The sequence below is a fragment of the Atta cephalotes genome (assembly GCF_000143395.1).
Source record: "Atta cephalotes unplaced genomic scaffold scaffold00057, whole genome shotgun sequence".
In the NCBI taxonomy this organism is placed as follows: domain Eukaryota; kingdom Metazoa; phylum Arthropoda; class Insecta; order Hymenoptera; family Formicidae; genus Atta; species Atta cephalotes.
In genome coordinates this window covers 936067-944508 of record NW_012130121.1, presented here as the reverse complement: position 1 = coordinate 944508, position 8442 = coordinate 936067, and the positions used below count along the sequence as shown (strand labels likewise).

The 8442-nt window shown below is 33.4% G+C and overlaps 1 protein-coding gene and 1 non-coding gene across 2 annotated transcripts in view; one reads left to right on the top strand and one right to left on the bottom strand.

The window, feature by feature from the left end:
* LOC105623408 (aryl hydrocarbon receptor protein 1-like) overlaps positions 1–8442 on the bottom strand; it is a 212660-nt gene that overhangs the window by 9249 nt on the left and 194969 nt on the right. The window lies entirely within an intron of this gene.
* Positions 259–330, top strand: Trnam-cau. The gene has a single exon. It is a non-coding gene; the product is annotated as a tRNA-Met (tRNA).

The window sequence follows — 8442 nt, the reverse complement described above, 5'->3', positions numbered from 1 at the left end:
ATAAAAAACATTGAATGTACAAATTTAAGTGATGAAAAATTTATTTCAAACTTAGTTGATTTTATATTTACCATATATTTCTATTTTTTTTATGTAAAAAGATTTTAATCTTTCTGAAGTGAAAATATTAAAATGTTTTTTCAGTAATAATAATCGCACAGTTATAAATTGTACTTCTAATATAATTATACTTCTAAATATAATTGAATTATAGGTAGGTTCCCAATTGTACTATTTTAAAGCCTAGTGAGTCGAAGAAGCAGAGTGGCGCAGTGGAAGCGTGCTGGGCCCATAACCCAGAGGTCCGTGGATCGAAACCACGCTCTGCTAGATTGATTTTTTTTATTTATTTATTTAGGCTATCATGTATACAGCTCGTGAATAAATATGTATATATTTTCATGAGTATATATTATTATGCAATCTTATAAAAAATAATTACTGATTTTTGTAGATATAAGAAAAGTCTATATGCTTCCACAATTTTTTTACAAATTATATAACACTGACACAATTTGTTACAATTTTTATGCTAATTCTTTTACACAATATTTGTATTATTAAACATGTTCATTTTGTGTTAAATTAACACAAAAATTGGAATGAACTGTTTTAAGACACAAAATGTATTAAATTTAACATACATTTTTCAACTGTATATAGTAATGATATCATTAGAGGATTCCTAGGTCGCAGCCGGGCGCTTCGCGCGGTGTTGGCGATCAATGCCGTCATGCGGAATTACATAACAATTTCAAGTGGAAAAACATGAGAAGTGGCAGGCACGATCAATTCTCCCTCTCCCTCGCGTTTCTCTCTTGCATCGTCGCTGCCAATGTTACTTCGCAATTTCTCGTTTATGACCAGCAATAGCAACGACCGCGACAGGGAGCGCGGCTAAACATGGAAGTCGTGAGATCGCGGTACCGCTGATATACACCTAGGCACGAACGTTCATAGGCAGGTATAATACACACGCCGTGTACAGATATACACAGGGAATCGGGGCGTACGGCTGGCGTTGAAACGTAGCTCTGGTAGCCGAGGCAAGTCGCCTGATATCGTACTCTCTACTCGTGATTTATTATATTATTCGCGCCGGGTGAGTGCGAGCACCCGAGCTGACAGCCGTGACCAGGTAATGGTCGATGTAGAGAGAGTCAATTCGATCTGTTCAAGAGCCCTCGGCCTAGAGCTGAATCCAGCCAGGGAGTTAGGGCGGGTGCGTGTGCATAGTGTCGATTATCGGATTAAAAGTCACGCGCGTTGCACCTATCCACTCCTAAGCCCGACCTGGTCGAGATTTCTTCGGTCCTGTTATGTGAAGTCCAGTGATGCAAAGTACTTACTTAAAGATGCATCCATAAAGTACTTTCAGCAACAAGCGCGATTTGCCTTGTACACATTTTGTATCTTGTGCATTATAAATAAAATTTAGTTCAATTTTATAATATATTTGTAATAAATTATTGTAATAAATGACATTTTTGTAATTTAATATTTGTAACAAAATTTACGTAATATTTTTATAGTTATATAGTATTTTTATACACGCTCGGAAATCTATCTTCCTCATAAGAATGTTATTAAAATTGAAAAAGATTGAAAACTGTGATCTAAATGGATAATATAAATTATATTATTAGTTTAGATAGAACGTTTTTTTCAATTTTTTTTCAATTCACATTAAATAACGAGTTAATTTTCTCAAGGTAGATCATTAGATGCACATGTTTCAACACTCATATAGTTTTTTATCAAATTTTATCAAATTTTGTTAATATGACATTAAAAAATAAAAAGTAAAGTTATAAAACTTTTATTTTACTGTTATAAACTTTATTTAACTGTTAAAAGTTATAAAACATTTTTATTTTACTATTTTATAAAATGATTTTATTGCAATAACTATAGCATTAAACCTATCACACAAAAAAGTGAAAAAAAATTATTAATAAGTAAAAAATGAGTAAAGTCTCATTCTTTAAAATTTTCACTCCATTTTATCTTCTTTAAAATTTTTGCGACACATTTCTCTATTTATTTTTTGTTCTAAAATTAGCAAGAGAGCGATATTTTAATGAGCAAAGGGAAAACAGCGCAACGTCGATTGCACGTCGTATTAATTTCTACAGTTCTTCCAAGCTGGAGCTATGTAGAAAATTCTATTTCTTCAGTGTGCGGACTTGTCGCTCTCTCACTGTAGACTAGTTCTGGATTAATTATGCGCGATAAAGTGCGTCGAACACGTGTAACTACATGTGCCGGTACGCGAGCTTGTATCGCAGTACGCGACGTCACGGCCGATCAGATATTTTCTGAAATAATGCCACTCGGTTTGCCGTACATCCCACGTCCGAGGATGGTGTCTTCCTGTTTTTGCCCACGTGTCATTCCCGCTCGTTGCATTCAGTTTATACCTCTTGGTCTATATGAAGAAAATTATGGAGCTGAGATCCATCTATAATATATCACCATAATGGACGATGTATCAACTCGATGAGTTTATGCAATGTCACTAAAATTACCGCGTATAACATAATAATTTAATTGCTACAATAAATGCGTTGTCATAAGTTAATTCACGAAGACATTCGGAAGATTACGATATCCATGAACAGTGCTTTCACATACATAAAACAACACGAATAGGGAGAATAATTCTAAATAGATTTCTATATTTAGAACATATATTTATCCAGGACAATTGTTTTTTATACATAGAAAGAATGATTTTGCTGAAGAATCTAAAAATTTAGATACTTTTAGAGATACTTTTAGTAGAAAACTTTTTGAGAGTGTATCTCACTTTGAAGAGTGAACTGTTATTCTTAAAGATTGAAAGTTGAATCACTCTTTTTCAAGAGCTCATTTTTTAAAATAAAATTCCACTTAAAAAAATTTAAAGAACGGATTTGAAAATAATTTTGTTGAAATTTTCAAAATAATTATATAGGGCATTCTAATAGGTTGCTAGAATATCAAAATTTTTGCAGCAATACACAATCATTTTTTCGAATTTCTTAAATTGAAAAGAATCTGGAATTCCAGTTGAAAAAAATAATAAAAAAAGAAATAGAATTTTCTGTTAGGTTGAATCATTATAATTCTAATTAAAATAACCACAATTTTCATTGATATAATCAAAATCTTCAGCTTCGTTCATTTTCAACTAGAAGTTTTTTGTGTACATAATTACTTCGGCAGTCCAACAATATTTTCAGATTTATATCTATCTAAATTTTTAAATACATCAGCAGAATCGTTCTTTCCATTATCATTGAGAAGCTCATTTATTTTATTTCGAAAATTATGACATGGTTAACTATTTGTCGTGTTTTTTGTCGCGAATTTAAATATCGCTGAAATGGAAAGTCTAAACGCGCGATTCGCTGCAACTCGAGGTGAACGAGATAATATACATAAATATCACCATCCTATCCGCAAGTTTATTAAATTCATTAACGACTCGTGCGCTCACTCGAGTACGGACATCGCGTTGCACGCGCATTACATATCTCGTACACGTGGATCATAATCGTCGAGATACGAACGTCTAGGTTCGATATAAGCAGCGAAAGCGCAATTTCATCGAGGGAACGTTTCCCGGCGCATTCACACCGATCATAAAACTCCGAATCCCAATAAATATGATGAAGGGGAGAGGGGTTCTCGACGAAACCCGCAGGTAAGCTGGAGAGATGGAAGTTCTGGTTCGCCATTGGGATCCAATGAATTTGAGCGCGGACCGTTTCCATTCTTCTTTTTCTTTCTTTTCTTCTTCCTTTTCCTCCTTTACTAATCGCAACCCTGCTGCGATCGCGAGAACTCTAATTTTAATTAAGGATTACACACGATTTTCGTGGTAATCACCGTCCATACCTGAACACACAGTGGACATGTAATTGCATAGCCATGTTCCACCTTCGTCCTGGTGCCCCTTCATTCCTGCTTGCTATATGTATATCGCGGCAATAACGATGAGAATACATTCACTTGTAATTCTCATTGATGAACGATGCGATCGATTATTCTTAGCGCGCCACTGGAACGGCTTTTCCATTTATTTCGCGGCTGCCTGGCAAATTTTATCGGTAGAATAGAAATTAATCTTCTTGAACAAATAATATTCGTTATTCACTAAAGAAATAATGTACCTACACTTTCCATGATATTTTCTATGTAATTACAGATATTAAAAAAAATTTTTATCAACATGTATTAATTAAAATCAGTAGTATAATGAAAATCCGCTAAAAATCCGTTAAAATAAATAATTGTAATAATTAAACACAAATTTGATTCACATCAATTTTTTCATAAAATAATTAAGAGTTAAAATAAGTTATTGTTGCAGAATATTTTTATCTTAATTTTAAGATGCCGAAGGTTTCAGTTGACGAATGAAACTTCAAGTATGCAAGCAGACTACAATTTTTTAATTCTCGTTTAATTTCAATTCATGAATAAATTCTTAGATTAAAATTCAGATACCAAAATACTTAAGAAAATAAGAAATTTGTGAAAAAATCGAGAGAAAGATTGACTGAAAAGCTTTATTACAAAAATAATTTATATTTCAAAGCCGCTAAAGAATGTATTATGTATAGAAATGCAGTCTCCGTTACACGCAATCGTAATAAAACTAATCTCATGTTTTGCGATCGAATAATAAATCTTCTCCTCTACGTTTATCTCTGCGCTATTTATTATAATTGAAATGAATAACCAATTCGTTGTTTATTGTGCCATTGTTCATTGATTGCCGTTATTACACCGCCGGTTTAGTGTAGAGAAGGATAGCGGAGCGTGGAATTTTCTGGGATACGTTGTTTTGCATAACGTGGTCGAGGTCAGGCGGTGTATTTTTAACCCTTTAACTATACAGTATGCATCGTCGGCTGCGCGCTGTTACATTTATCTAACAGCACGTTCGCTGATACTTGGACAGTTCAACAACTGTCCCTCGCAATGCATGACGACAAGGAGCACCGGTACACAACGTACCTCGTATCTTGAAGCTGATCCCGCGTAATAATCGAGTCCCTCTTAAAATCGTCGATCGATAGAGGCAGGCCAAAGTGTAAATTGCCCTTAACGCCACCGCGGCCGTTTATAAACGGCCCGCAATTACATCTTACGTCGTAATAGTTTGTCGTCACGTACCAACGCATAATAGCCCTCCAATCTGCGCGATCGCTCTCGTTAAGTGGCCTAATCACAAATTATATTTTAATCACCGGTCGATACGGAGCCACCGTGTTCACCATCCCCGTGGTCGACTTGACGAGGATATAATTGCACGCTCACGTGCCCGTGCTTCTTACGCAAATTATAATCGGACTGTGTGTCAACCGTTTCTGACAAACGTCAGAGGACGGCCCCAAGAAAGTCTCTGATTCGTATCACAAGAATAATCAATGTAATTCCATCCCTCTCCTGGCCGTTAATACCATTATGTTTTCTTGGAAGCGCATTTCAGAGAATTGCAAAAGCCCTCCCGTTATCGATACATATTAAACATTCCCGAACGATATCAGCTGCTATTCCTTCGCCGTAACTTCTTTCGCGGCGGAGACGAGTGTAATTTACACGTGCGATACATTAATGCGATTGCTCGTCCATTCCAGAGCCTTTCAGCGAAGAATATGGCGTCTTCTCGTTTGAGACATTGGAGACACATAATTACTATGTTTAACTATGTGTAAGATGTACGCTGTATTTGATAATATGTTATGTTCCAATATTTTTAATGTGGTAATATATATTTTAACGATTCTAGATGCCATTATGATATCATATTAATTTTAATAAAAAATGACAGTTTCTTCTTCATCATATAACTTAATAATTTTTAATATTTATCACATTTCATCTTTCCACAAAATATTTTACTGAAAAAAATGTACACAAATACTATATGTTATTCATAATTAAAACAAATTTGGTATTGTAAGATTATCGCATGTCAATATTTTGCATACACAGAAAGAACAGTTTTGCTGAAGTATTTAAAATTTTAACTAGATGCAGGTCTGAAAATAATTTTACTAAACTATTAAAATAATTATGTAGACCGTTTAAATATTATTAGTAATGCTATAAAAATTGTTTTTTTTTTTTGTTGTAACCAGCAGTTTATGTTAAACTGATATTTAATATTTCACAGCATTGAAATATTATAAAATAATTTATGTATAAAAGCAAATAATTAAAAATAATGTATTTTAATTTAAAACGTAAATTTTAAGGTAAATAAAAATATATTAATTAACATATCAAAAATATTAATTTTATACCGTTTGAAACGTAAAATGTAATTTAAATTGAACACAAATTTTCCAACAGAACCATTATTTTCAAATCTATTATTTTTATCTACTTATATTATAGTATACCTGTAATATAGTAGTATTATTTTCAAATATACCTATGTATATCTAAGTAAATTTTTTAATATTTCAGCAAAATAATTTTTTCCATATATATATCATCTAAACGTATTGTAATATCGTATTGTAATATCAGTTTGATCGCAATTGACTCTTTCCACCTTTATTTCGATCGAATTTAGAGGGAAAAATACACAACACATAACACACACGTGGAAAGTTAATCGGTTCAGCAGGGAATACAACGTTAGTTTCGTGATATTAGCGAAGTAATTACAGATATTCTTCTGATCAACTTTGTTGAGTTAATCGAGTGCAACCAAATCAGTATTACAAAGTGCACATGCTGAGTTGCAAGTATCGAGCGTGTAAATTACACAGCATCGTTGCACTGACCATGCGTCGCTATTGTCTACGTTTTAATTGAACGTACTTGATCGCGATACAATGGCAAATTTAATACCTTTATCGCAGGAGCTTTAAAAAAAATGGCGAAAGCGTCTGGCGCTTCTCATCCAAGATTTAATTACCTATATGACAATATAATAAGGTCTGATATAATCAGAACTAAGGCATTGCGTAACATGTTAATATTGAATTTTTCGCGTATACATATCATCGTATGATATTCGCGTGCAATATATAATGCGAAATAATTATGAAGCATTTTAATTATACCTGAATTAAGATATGTGTGTCGTTTTCTCCGAGTTTAGACAGATAATGGCGAGAGTTCATGTTATGATTAAGAGACGCGACAGATTTTCAAAGTAAATGTTTAAATACATCGACCATTAAAAGTTATTACACATATTGCGATATTATGAACGAGATGAGTGGACAAATGACTTTGGAATACTCAACATTGACAAGCACATGCTTTTTAATTCGAAAACGATGACAGAATATCTGATGCAGCAATATCGCTGTACCTCGTATGTAATTTGATTACATAATTAACTCAAGATTGCGCTAATTAATGCTTCGGCCTATAGCAATTAAAGGCCATGGAAATCTACCGCTGGTTCAACCGCGGAATGAATTGCCTTCCTACATTAGGAAATATTCATCTACTTTAATAGCGCTAATAACATACAAAATGTGTAGCTTTGTATTGTTGCATTTTTTCTTAATCGTTTGTTATATTCGTTAACTGCGACATTTGGAATCTTTGGAGTAACTGTTTCTCCTCGTCTCAAAAGTATTCACGATGTGCGGTGCAAATATCCGATCTCGGATTCCGAATACATATGAATTTGTATCGATATAATGTTAATTAATAGCTTATTGAATATTCCTACATTCTAATAAAGAAACATTCCATTTCATCAATCTGTATGAATGCGAATATTCTGACAGGAAATAACCTTAATAGAATAACATCGTTATGTAAATATTTATCCATACAAAGACGAATAATTACAATATCAATCTAATAAAAGTAATAAAAGTTACAAAAAAAATCTTCAAATATTTTTTAAATTAATTCTTGAGTTGTTATAATAATGTAAATTAAAGTATCAATTTCACTAATCTCGATCTACTCCAAAATTTATATATTCATAAATTTATTCAATTATTTCATAATATTTATTTATTTTATTTATATTCAATTATTTTATATGCTTTATTTTTATATTTTTTTATATATCGTGCAAGATTATTTAGCAAAAAAAATTCTTAACGCGAGCTAACTATATTCGATCGTTTTGTACGTACGTTTATGCAAACTCATTTCGCATTTTCACATGTTCCTGGGTGAATCAATTAATTACAGTACCAGCCTGATGTCATCCGCGCGCGATTCAGCTTCTCCGCTGATCTGTCTCTTTCTCTTTCACTCTCTTTCTTTCTTTGCGTTTCAGATATCGTTTATTTCTTTTTTCCCGCTTTTTTTCCATGCTCACCGGGCACACCCGAGAGAGGCCAGTCACCGATGGACGGCGGCGCGACGGCGGCTACGGTCCGGTAAGATCCGTCCGTATAACGTTTGTTACCATTGCTCGTTTAAATAATCTCGAAACATGCGTCCGCGGGGTTGCAAGGCACA